Here is a 13,628-nt window from a genome sequence, read left to right on the forward strand (position 1 = left end):
GCTTAGTCACGCTGGCCACATGACCCTGAAAAACTGTCTGCGGACAAACGCTGGGTCCCTCGGCCTGTAAAGCGAGATGAGCACCACAACCCCAGAGTCATCTGCGACTGGACTTAACTGTCAGGGGTCCTTTACCTTTATCTTTTAAAGAACACGAGAAGAGTGCTGCTGGATCAGACCAAATTCATGGTTCTCACAGCGGGCAACTAGTGGCCTATGGGGAATCCCCAACACGGAATGAGCACAGTAGCCCTCTCCCTTCTATGGTACCCCAGCAACTTGTATTCAGAGGCCTGTGGCCTGGAGGTGACATATAGCCACCATGACTTGTAGCTACTGACAGCCTTATCCTCTATGAATCCATCCAATCCTCATTTAAAGCCATCTGAGCTGGCAGCCATCACTATATCTTGTGGTTGTTCAATTCCATAGCTTTCACACTGGGCAAAATGGATGTTTGCAGACCCTCGATGTGTCCCTATTTTCCAGGGACATTCCTGGATTTACGGAAGCCAGAATGTCCCGCTTTTCCTTAGGATGTCCCTATTTTCATCTGAGAAATGTTGGGAGGTATGCATCCTGGGCTAGATGAACTAGGGTGAAAGTCGATGTCATAAGAGATTCATAATCTCCAGATTGCAGCTGCCATGGAAGAGGTGAGTCTGCTAGGGTTGCCAACTGACCAGGACAGGAAGAAAAGACATGGCCCATTCTTGTACCTTTGACAGTAGCCTAATCTCAAGAAATCTGTGAGGGGAAACTTTTCACAGAATGGAAGTAAGCATTGTACCTTTTCACAGCATGAAGGAAAGCAATATCTCCACATCATGCAGATATTACTGCTGCAGAAGCCGGGGCCTGTGAATAAGTTGGCAACCCTGCCCACACATTGTATTACTGTATGTCAAAACCATCAAGCACTGCCTCAAAGAACCTGTATTTTCATAACCTTGTTTTGCCGTATTTTATTCAAATTGGAATTACGAGGTTGCATATTTCAGGTAACTGAATGAAGAATTGGCATTAATAATTTGATTAATAGGATTAACTCGAATAATTACATATTGCCCCAATAACTAAATTAACTGATGTTAGTATATTTCCATATTAATCTCTTATAACACCAAAAGATTGCTCATTAGTGTGAAAATGCTGTCAGAAATAGTTAATGAAAACTGAAGGATAGACCACATTATAACAATCTTTAGGGATTAGGTCTGTGATTTCTCCTCACCTGCATCTTGATTTACAGTTACGTTAACTCAAGAGTACTTGGCTTTAAATAGGCTTACTAACGAATCATTTAGTTGAGAACTCCAGGGCTTGCAACAGAATAATACAGACGAACTGCAAGCAGAAAGAAATGCTCTGTTAAATCTTAAGATTCATGTAATGGCTTGGAGGATAAAAAGGGAAGGGTTTATTAAAGTACGGAGCTCATGAACTGAGAAGAGACACCAGGAAGTTACATGTTCCAGGCTTCCTTGCACCTAGGACTCTGTTGCACATGGCAGGAACCTAGGTGCAAGGGCTCTTGGGAGATGTAGTTTCTAGGTTTCTCAGGTACCCAGAGTCCCTGGCAGCTGGGACGCTGCCATTGTAACATTCCAAACTCCAGAGATGCCTAACCCAAGCCCTTCTCATCACCACAACCATCGCCTGATAAACATTGTGGGGAATCGATGACAAGGCACAGGGAAGAAGCTCAGACTGACTTATGACCCCTGTTTTCAACTTGATCCCTGTCTCTGGCACCAGAAGTCCTCGGACCTCCAGATGGCCTCTTGTTTTCAGAGCTCCCCCTGGTGTGAGCATAGCTGTCAACGTTTCCCTTTTTTAAAGGGAAATTCCTAATTCATTAGGAAGAACTTCCTGACAGTAAGAGCTGTTTGACAGTGGAATTTGCTGCCAAGGAGTGTGGTGGAGTCTCCTTCTTTGGAGGTCTTTAAGCAGAGGCTTGACAACCATATGTCAGGAGTGCTCTGATGGTGTTTCCTGCTTGGCAGGGGGTTGGACTCGATGGCCCTTGTGGTCTCTTCCAACTCTATGATTCTATGAATCTATGATTCTATGATTCTATTCCGAATAGGATTCCTCTCAAGAAAAGGGAAAAATTGACAGCTATGGGTATGAATCCCATTGGCTCCTTTCATCAAAGGACTCCACTCTGTTTAATATAAAATATTTTCTCTTGTCCCTTCCCTTATCCATATCATCTCCTGGCTCGCCATCTACAGTGTCATCTCCTGCCTTCCTTTTACTCCTTTCCTTCTATCTGCCTCACCACTAGGGGTGGCAACCTTAGATCCTTCTGTCCTCTTCCTCTTCCCCCTTCCTTGTTGTCCTGGCTGTGGCCACCCTCATTCCTTTCATAGCTCAGCTCGGTTCCCTCCACCTCCTGCTTCCCCCTTAAATCTCTTCTCCACTGTCACCCCAAATCTCCCACCTCCTTCTCTTCCCTGCTGGGACTAGAGAGGCTGCTCTCAGACACTCCCACTGTTCTTATCTGCCTCCACTTCTGGCTCCCGCCCCTCAGCTGTGTGTCGGCTTGGTTGTCAAGTCAAGCAAGGAGTCCCAACCTCTGTCAGAATCCCTTCACACCCATGATGATGTCATCATGACCATGACGGGGTCTGAACTGTGGAAGTGTTTCAGAAACAATAAGAGTTATTTCCAAAACTGGGGTGTGGAAATAACTTATACAGTGGAACTTCGGTTTTTGAAAGTAATCCATTCTGGAAGACCGTTCGACTTCCAAAACGTTCGAAAACTGAAAACTCAATACAGAAGGCTCAAAATGGAAAAATTAATACAGAAAACTCAATACAGAAGTTCAACTTCTGAGGCGCATTTGAAAATGGAAGCATTTATTTCCAGGTTTACAGTGTTCGAGTTCCAAAACGTTTGTCAATGGAGATGCTCGAAAACCGAGGTTCCACTGTATTACCCAAGACTTTTCTAAAGCAGAACTTGGATGGGGATTTCCAATCCATCACCTTTTCAAGAGGCTTCTACCGAACTTTAGAATATATGATTTGCCTGCCTTCGCAGTTTGATGATTGAGGGCTTATATCTCCTTTTCCATAAGAGAGACTGCGCAGAGAAAAGAGAAGCAAGTGAAAGCACAGTGGAGGTTTGTGAAATTTGCATGGTGTGGAGACAGTTGTTAGAGAACTATTTTCTCTCTCTCTATGGTAGCCCTGCTCAAGCATTCAACTGAATATATTAAGGCATAATCTATGTAGGCATACCCTCCAACTGCCCGGAAAACACCAGATGAACATGAAAACCCTTAAGCCACCACGGCTTCTCCCTTCTTCATGCAGAATCCTGAATTTCCAAGGGGCCTTCCCTTCAGTACAGCATTTCAACATGTTACTGGAAGTTCAGATCCGTATGTCTAACACATTTCTTACAAATATGCCTCTCCTCCCTTTCCTTTCCTTTCCTCCCTCCCACCCAATATGGCGTGACTTCCTGTTCTTATGAAAACAAGATCCATTCACTTGAATGCCCTAAGAAAATTTTCACTGTTTCCCTGTTCCTCGGTTGGTTGGTCTACCATGAAGAATGTGGTAGGTGGGGGAGCGAATAAGGAGGGCCTGTCCATGAGGCTACTGCCATCGCTGCAAGGGGTGCTGAGGTTTTTGCAGGCACTGTTACAGTCTCTCGCTTCATTCGGCTGCTGCTTCTGTGTCCCTGACCCAGCCTCAGAGGAGGAGACATCCCAGAGGGGATGAGACACTGATATATGTCCCTATTTTCATCTGAGGAACGTTAGAGGTTATGTGTAGGGCATGAAGGATGTACACACTGACCTCCTGCCACCCCAATAACTGCACACTGGACCCATTGCCCCAATAGCTGTGCCCCTTGGATCTGCCACCAACCTTGAGTGAGAAGATCTGGAAGCAGCTTCTAAGCATATTGGGTTGAATCCTTCCTGCACTTAGGAATCCTGATCAGGAATCTTGAAGCCTCTAGTTGCAGAGATGCCTCTAAGCACGTTCAGCCCGAATTCATAGAGAAGTCTATCACAGGCAATTCATAGAGAAGTCTGTTAAGTTGTGGGTAGATCCCATCCTCGTCGCCAGTGTTAAGTTGTGGGTAGACATAGCAGACGACACAGCGATTCTTCCAAAGCAGCTCTTCATTTGTAAGCTAGAACAGAACTGAACAGCAAACAGCTCAGCCGGCCTGCTTTTATAGGCAGCCGGCTGTCAGCATTGTAGCAACAACAACCCAGGGTTTCCCGCCTAAAATAACTGACATGGACTTGAGTGAAAACTACATACACAATACTCCTGGTGGCCAGGGTGAGAACTTCAATACATAACAAAGGCTTTCACAGGCAATTGCCTTTTGGAGGTCAAGGAATCTAGGACCATCTAGGCAAATGGTCCATCTAGCTCAGTATGCGGTACACGGACAGGCAGCAGCTCTCTCCAGGATTTCAGACAGGGTTCTCTCCCAAACTTACTTAGAGATGTTGGGACTGAACCTGGGACCTCCTGCATACATAGCAGATGCTCTGCCCCAAGCTATGGCCCTTCTTCAAATATCCGGAAATAACACCATCTGCAGCTGTAATTGCAGACATTTATCATGTTAGGGAATGAACCATATATCAATGGTAAGGCACATGCTTTGCATACAAAGGTCAAAGACTCAGTTTCTGGCATCTCCAGTGAACAGGAGTGGTTGTCAGGTGCTGGGGAAGAGACCCAGAACTAACCAAGACCCCGAATTACCACTCCCAATAAGATACTGGGCTGGAATGGGTACAATAGTTAGACTTTATAGGTGGTGATCTGCTAAGTTGAACACAAAACCCACCGAAAGCTTAATGAACCTTTCTGATTTTGCTATTTGCTTGGGACTGCTGGGTGGGGAGCAGAGGCTGTTTGTGTATGGCTGGACATAATACATAGCTAGTAGAATAAATAGGACTTGGGTCATACTCCAAAATTGTGCTGGCCTAGCCTGGGTTATGGTACAGTATTTCCCAATGGAAAAAGGAACAAAGCACTTCACATTTCCTGCATAACTCTGAGTATCTGTTATTGAAAATGTCTGAGAGGCAGAGACATCAGAAAATAGATTTAAAATGGAGAACATTAATATAAGAATGCAAACTCTACCCTCATGGTGATGGGACGGAATGTTCTCAATTCTTGAAATGTACACAAGAGGTGTAATTAATATATTCAATTTCAGTTTCATAAAGCACATGAAATTGGGAGTGGGCATTCAGCAATAGAGAATAGTCAGAGGTACAAGCAGCAGTTCTGGTTAAAATCAGCTCAAGCTGTTCTTATATAATGAGAAGCATAGATGCCCTGGACCAATGGTTCACAAACTTTTTACTGTTAGAAACTTTTACTACTAGTAGGATCTACTAATGAGAGAGTTTTCCTGATAACAAGGTTTAACTTTCACTAGTAAGAGGGTCTCCAATTGGAGAATGCAGCCACATATTTCATAAAATTCATACGTTGCTTGACTGTAAACAACCACCACAACAACTCAAAGTCGTTTACAAAAGATAAAACAAGAAAATCAAGGGGAGGGGAATACAGCCATACTTTAAAACATACAAAAGTTAAAATGCTATAAAACAGATGAAAATTACCACAAATTTCTATGCATCTGGGTAGACTTGTCTAGACAAGGTTGTTTATAAAGGTAAAGGTAAAGGGACCCCTGACCTTTAGGTCCAGTCGTGACTGACTCTGGGATTGCAGCACTCATCTCGCTTTATTGGCCGAGGGAGCCGGCGTACAGTTTCCAGGTCATGTGGCCAGCATGACTAAGCCACTTCTGGTGAACCAGAGCAGAGCACGGAAATGCCGTTTACCTTCCCACCAGAGTGGTACCTATTTATCTACTTGCACTTTGATGTGCTTTCGAACTGCTAGGTTGGCAGGAGCAGGGACCGAGCAACGGGAACTCACCCCGCCACGGGTATTCGAACCGCCGACCTTCTGATCGGCAAGCCCTAGGCTCTGTGGTTTAACCCACAGCGCCACCCGCGTCCGCGATGTTTATAGCAGGCGCCAAAAAGAGTTAAGCAGGGTGTTCTGACACAGATGATGCATAGTTAAACTATGCAACTCACTATCACAAGACGCAGTGTTGGCTACCAACTTAGGTGGCTTTGGAAGAGATTTAGGCAAATCCATGGAACATAAGACTATCAGTGGCTACTGGCCAAGATGACTATATTCAGTCTCTATTGTTGGAGGTCGTATTGTGGGGTCTCAGGAAAACCCACAGAGGCCTGTTCTTGTCCTGTTTTTTTTTTTTTTAAGAAATATTTATTAAAGTTTTACAAAAGCATGAATACAAAAATACATGAAAGAAGAAAAAATAAAAATAAAAAATACAACATACAAAAGACAAAAAAAATAAAAAATAAGAAAAATTTAAAAACAAATCCGTTTTTCATAACTTTAAACTCCTTTGCTTGTTTCTTTGACCTCCTCACACCTCCCCTTTTTGTATTCCCATTTACATAATCAAGTCAGCAAATCCTTACCCTCTTTCATTTATCTTAACTCTATATCTTAACATTTTTTAACTCTATATTTTCATCCATTATCAATTCATTTTTGCATATTCTTATTAACTTTGTTGCTAATGCCACTTATTTTCAATCCAACATCATTTTAACATTCATTGATTTTACAGTATTTCTGCAGATAGTCCTTAAATTTCTTCCAATCTTCTTCCACCAACTCTTCTCCCAGGTCTCGGATTCTGCCAGTCATTTCCGCCAATTCCATATAGTCCAACACCTTCATCTGCCACGTGTTCTTGTCCTGTTTTTTTGTTAGCCTAACTGATGCCATTTTGCTTTTGTAAAAAAAACTGCCTGCTTTAGAATTTAGGAGGGTGAGCCACAAACATGTGAAGACCAGAAAACCTCCCGATGCCAGGCAGCTCTCCCCTTCAAGGTCTCCAGGCAGGGTGTCCTGCTTCGATCAGCGCAAGGAACCTCGAAAGGGGGAAAGGGAAGGGGGATGCCTATAAAAAGTATGAACAAAGGCTATTTGGCACGGCTTCACCATCACACAGGTGAGTGTGACTCGTCCGCTCTGTTTTACTCAGCTGAATAAACGAGTGATTATGGGAATCTCCTCTGTCTATGGCGTTTATTGACTTTTCAGTGACCAAGACAGTCTGGCCCGATTAGCGGACCCCAGCAGTATTCCTCTGAATACAGTGGTATCTCGGGTTAAGAACTTAATTCGTTCTGGAGGTCTGTTCTTAACCTGAAACTGTTCTTAACCTGAAGCACCACTTTAGCTAATGGGGCCTCCTGCTGCCGCTGTGCCACCACTGCACGATTTCTGTTCTCCTCCTGAAGCAAAGTTCTTAACCCAAGGTACTATTTCTGGGTTAGCGGAGTCTGTAACCTGAAGCGTCTGTAACCTGAAGTGTATGTAACCTGAGGTATCACTGTGTACTGGGAATCACAGATGCGGGGAGCCCTATGAAAAGGCAGGATGCAGGACATGGGCCTTTGGCTTGATCCAGTAGGCCTCATCTTGTGTTCTTCATGAAAAGGAGACTTCTATGCAAGTTCAGCCAAAAGCACTTAGGAGCCCACTCAGACCTTACCACTCAATGAGGGAAAGTCAGGGCTGGAGCAAGTACACCTGGCATGCTTTGGGATGGGGCTTGTATCCTGCCCCTCTCCATTTTTAGCCCTCAGATATCTAGGCTGGACACTCAAAGAAGGTTAATCTGGAAACCCACCATGTATTTTGAGTCCCTTTCGTGGAACACGGTAAAGAATTCTGGGAGTTTTGTCAACTGTCTGTTTTCCCTATAGAGCAATAACACACTAACAAGTTTTTACTTATATGCTGAGGCCAACAAGCATATTCTTTCCATAATTAATGTAAATTTCAGCTTGATTAGTCCATAACCATGCAATTAGCCACTTTACAATGGAAATTACAGGTACAAGAGGAGATAATGGACCCCTCAGCTACTACCTCAATTACAGATGGATTGCTCCCAGTTAATTGAATTAACTATTATGAGTGACCACAGAAGACCATCTGGTTGTTTGTAACCTTATATTGTTCCAATTTTAAAATCCCCCTAGCAGAATGCATCAAACGGTGTCCATGTTTTATGCCTCTGCAGCTCCAGTGTGTTGCAAGCGTTGAAATTTAAAAATGTTTTCTACGGGATTCAGCCGAAAGCTGTAGGCGATTTGTGAAAATCCAAAGCCATTTAATTATAATGTATCGTCTGGCAGCCGTACAGGAGGGAACTATTTTGACCAGCCATGTTACCTTAAAAGGCTTCTTGCAGAAGCACCGGTAGGTTTTGGAAATTCATTACGAGTAAAATGCCAACATTCAGAAAGGAAGGGCAAAATAAATAAATAAATGGGTTCATTTATTGAAGGGCTCTCACCCCATGTGGTCTTTCACAGTGGAAATAGCTTCCCAGCCCCCCAGTGCATGGGAAGGTATGTGGTTTTTGTTTTATTTTTGTGCCCCACTGCAACAAGAACATTTTTCTTTTTTCCATGGCAGCCTTGCGGCCATGGAGATGTATTAATTGTATCTTAGGGCCAAACTAGATGGAACATCTATTTTATTTTACAAAAATCAACCATAGGGTGGGGTCTGATCTAGATCTGGCCTATGGCATTCGGTGGGGGTGGGTAACCTTTCTGCCCCAAGGGCCACGTGTAGTGGTGGGTGGTCAGTTGAAGGCCACATGTCGGTACATGGGGCAAAACCAGAGCTGACCCACCCATGAGGCAGAGTGAAGTACCTGCCTCAGGTGGCAAAAGTGCAAGAAGCGGCGTTCTGCCTGCCCTACCACTTCCATCACCAGCAAGACAAAGGCGTTTCTGTGTGTGGCATTGCCACTCATCTTCCCTGCCCCCTAGGGGAAGAGCCAGTCAGCAACTCTTGGAGGTGTGCCCTGGCTTCCACCAAGTTCTGCAAGAGTCGGGGCATGGCAGTGGCGGGAGTTGGGGTTGCCACAGGGGGGCAGGAGGCAGCAATTCCCATCTCACCTTGGGTGGCAAAATAGGATGGGCCACCCCTGGGCAAAACACAGTGGCAAGTGTAGCCAATGATGACCTGGTGTACCTATAGATGTTACTCAGTTCCAGCACCACTCAGGTGGGCACCATTGCCATTATAAGAGAACAAGGGAGGAGTTTGTGGTGAGTTCCAGCACCTCTTTTTCTAGAAAAATAGCACTGGATGTTACCACTGACAGCAAGTAGGATGCAGAAGGGCAATTTTCAGTGGGGAAATAATGCTTCTGTAAAGGATTAGCTACTTCCCACTCCACATCCCCAGCCATGATTGCAAACTAGCCAGAATATGATTTTTGTTGATGAAAAAGAAGTTGGTCTTTCCAATCAAGGAACTCTATGTCATTACTGAAGCTAAGTCTAAAATATGGACTTGACATGCCCCATTCCTTGCCAGTGGTCAGAGGAGCAAGGCATTAATTGTCTTTTACAGCTCAGTGGGAACTCCCAATATGCAGGCCAGCCCCAAGTGGCACAGCCCCTTTTGGAGGATTCTCAGTTACACTAAGGCGTGGCAGAAGATTAAAAATTATCCTTTTATGTCTTTTTTTTATTATTGCAGCTCACATTGGCCAGACACATCTGGTTAGGTTCAACCAGGGGTGCTGATTTCAAGTTTCTGTATTAGGAGGGGGAAACACAGGGTCACAGCAAAGTTCTTGAAGTCCTGCTCTTAAAATAGATTCAGTAGAGGCAGATCCATTAGGGCAAATGGGACCACCAACCTCAGCCTGTCCTCAGCCAGCCCCAACCTGGATGCTGGACTAGATGATGCACCAGGTGGGTCACTGACCATCAGGCTTTTCTTAGCTTCTAATGCTTACCACCACCACCCCATTCCCCACAGGGGACAAGAGATGGGTGATGTCTCCCAAGCTTGCAACAAGTGTGTGGTCTTATAGATATTTGGATCAGTGCTCCTACCACTAGAGCAACTAGGATCCCTGCACCTTGGTCAAAGCCACATTCTCACAAGTGTGGTTGGGCATATCCATGTGTTGATTGTCCCCCACCCTAGCTGGGATCAGGGTTTTTAAGCATGTGCAAAGTGCCTCTCGATATCCCCTTTAGAACCCATACCTCACAGATCCTGGACTTGGGCTGGGGAATTTAGAGGAAATAGCCAGGCTTCTGCTCTCAGACCTCTTCCTGTTTAGAAAATACATGGGGCTAACCTCAGGGGTCTTGAGAATTTTGTGCATGATATCTGCCACGGTAGCAGGATCTTAGTCAATGAGATTTTGCTACAGGAGCCAGTGCATTAAGGATTTCCACTGGTGTGTGGTGGAGGCTTTGCCTGTTGCATACAGATTCCAGTTCTGGAGGATACGGAAGGCGCAAGTTAACAAGGAACTGCCAACCCGTCTGACAGTTTCAGTCAACAAAAAATTAATATTTTACTGTGGTCCTTAAGAACCATACAGACAGGCAATTATACAGCAGGCTGGTGTCCGGACATGGGCCAGACCTGTTTACAGCAATAGCAAATGAATGAGCAGTGCTGCCTCTGCTGATTAATGTGATCGTTGGAGAGGTTTAATGTGCTGTGAGGGGGGTGAAATATGCTGTCTGCTAATTATGGGCTCTGCATCAGAGTGTGCCAGCTGAGAAGGCTGTATGTGTCAATGCTGCTGAAATAGGCCCAAAATTATCCCTTGAGAGTTGCATCCCTTGCAGTCACAAGGCTCAAAATCAGTAGCTTATTATATGACACACACACACACCCCAGCCAGAGTAGACCAGTGGTCCATCTAGTCCTATTTCCAAAACTGGCTGACCTTACCAGATGCCTCTGGGAAGCATGGCATGAAGGCCCATAGCCCTCTCCTATTGTCCCTCTCCAGCACATATGGGCAACCTGTGGCCCTCCATATGTTCTTAGACCTAGCTCCTATTAGTCCCAGCCAGCATGAACAGTGATCAGGGATGATAGGAATTGTAGTCTGGTAATTAACAGGTTGCCCTTCCCTGCAGCAGCTGGTTTTCATTGACCTATTGCCTCTGAGCATGGAGCACCCTTATAGCAATCACAACTCCAAGGGCCTTCTGGAGGTTCCCTCACTGCGAGAAGTGAAGTTGTGACCGCCCTGTGGAACGGCCTCCCATCAGATGTCAAACAGACAAGCAACTATTTGACTTTTAGAAGACACCTGGAGACAGCCCTATATCGGGAAGCTTTTTATGTTTAATGCCTATTACATTTTTATGCGTGTTGGAAGCCACCCAGAGTAGCTGGGGTGGCCCAGCCATATGGGTGGAGTATAAATTTAACAGCAACAACAGCCCTTGATAGAGCGCTCTTCCGTGAATGTGTCTGCTCATCCACTTAAAGCCATAGACATGGGAGTGCTGATGCTTATGTAGTCAGAACTTATACATGTATAACACAGACCAGGTGCCTGTGGGAAACCGACAAGCAGGATTCGAGCACACATTTGCCTGTGGTCCTGCCCACTTACAGTGGCGGAGGAACCTTCTCTGACACCCGGGGCAGGACGCCAAGGGGTGGGGCGAACCGCCCGGTGACGCACGTGCGACATCTGTACGGACTGTGCATGTGCAGCATCCTGTATGGAGTGTGCATGTGCAGCTACCATATGGGCTGCCACACGTGTGCACTCCATACGGGATGCCACTCGCACGCTGCAGCCGTATGGGCTGCTGGGCGAGTGGCATCCCGTACAGAGTGCACATGTGTGGCAGCCCATACGAACGCCCGTATGGACAGCATGCGAGAGCGGCAGCCTGTACGGTCACCCTCGGCCACTCTACAGCTGGGGGAGGCAGGGGCCATCTTGTCACACACACCCCAGAGTGGCACCTGGGGCGGCCCACCCCCTCCACCCCCCACTTCGTATGCCCATGCCCACTTATCCTCTACCCACTTTCCCCTCTGGCTCTGCCCTTCATTGGCACATGGATTCTGGCAGGTAGCTATGGACGGGTGAATCTGACCACTGTGGTTTCTCTCCGTTTCTCAGTTCTTGACATTTCCACATCAGTCTGCGATTCTTTTAATTAAAGAAAAGTCTTCGTGGAAATTCATCGGAGTGAATTGCTCCTAATATGCACATTTTTGTCTAATTTTCTATAATATGATGCATTTATTTCCATTAATAGGTGCACTTTTTGCGCATTTTACCCTTGTATATGTAGTTTTGCATGCAGTACTTGCCTGGAGAACAGCACTGCAAAATTCAGAGAAGTGTGAACTTTGAAGGATGGCTGCCTTTTCGTTTACATATTGTTTCGGAAAGCTTGGATTAGGTCCGTTTGCCTTTATATGCACACTGAATCCAATTTCTCCCCCATCCCTACAGACTTCTTATTTGGGAATGTGGCCCACTTGGCTGAAAAACATGCACCCGCTTTGCCATAGGTCGTAACAAAGGTAATGTAAAATTAAAACAGCAGCAGCTAATGCCCAGCTCAGAGGACACCCCCAATACAACAAACACTGCTAGATGTATTCAGGGTTAATCAAAATGACAGTCAAGCACACTCATTTTAATAATCATGTGTCACATTTAAACCATTATTTGCATAATGCTCTTATTATTAGAGAGTAAATAATCTGGTGTGTTTTTTTAAATAAAGACCAATAACTTTGTTCAGCTGGGAACGCAAGATGAACCTTCGCAATGAAAGGGCAATAAACCACACACAGTGTAATGTTCACCTTCTCTAATACTGCATACGTAGAATCTTCTATTATTTCATTTTCTTCTCTCAAGTACTAGAGTGCACTGAATTAAATCTCTGAAAGCTAAGTGCACTTCTCTGCCCATGACTAGTAGTACTGAATATTCAATCCAGCCTTAGTACTTAAAACCTGGCATACAAAGGGGCAGCCATATACCCAAGTCTCTCTTTTTTAGAAAAAAAATGGCAAGTAGATTGAGAGTATCACAAGTTTTGAGGGCAGTCAAACCTCGGTTGTTGAACATAATCCCTTCCGGAAACCTGTTCATGCTTCCAAAATATTCAACAACCGAGGAGCGGCTTCCGATTGGCTGCAGGAGCTTCCTGCACTCAAACAGAAGTTGCGTTGGATGTTCAGCTTCCGAAAAATGTTCGAAACCCAGAGCATTTATTTCCGGGTTTTCAACGTTCAGGAGCCAAAATGTTCCAAAATGGAGGCGTTCGGGAGCCGAGGTTTGACTGTAGTCACTAGGGCTGGCCCTCCCATGAGGCAAGTTGAAGAAGCCTGGTAGGGGAAACAGGCTGGAGATGAATAGGCAATGGCCACAGGCAACAAAGGATAGGTGGGCCTTCAGAGTCATGGAGAAAGAGGCAAGTTTTGGTGGGCAGACAGCTGTCGAGACTCCTCAAATGGGCACAAGATATAGGACATAATATACAGTTTGAGGACTGGGAAAAGCTGTGGAAGACAGATCTGAAATTTACTGGCTGTTCTCTGTTGAAAGAAAACTATACGAAAATGATGTATAGATGGTATAATAGGTAAAGGTAAAGGGACCCCTGACCCTTAGGTCCAGTCGTGGCTGACTCTGTGGTTGAGGCACTCATCTCGCTTTATTGGCCAAGGGAGCCG

This window comes from Podarcis raffonei, chromosome 11 (genome assembly GCF_027172205.1).
Source record: "Podarcis raffonei isolate rPodRaf1 chromosome 11, rPodRaf1.pri, whole genome shotgun sequence".
Classification (NCBI taxonomy): Eukaryota; Metazoa; Chordata; class Lepidosauria; order Squamata; family Lacertidae; genus Podarcis; species Podarcis raffonei.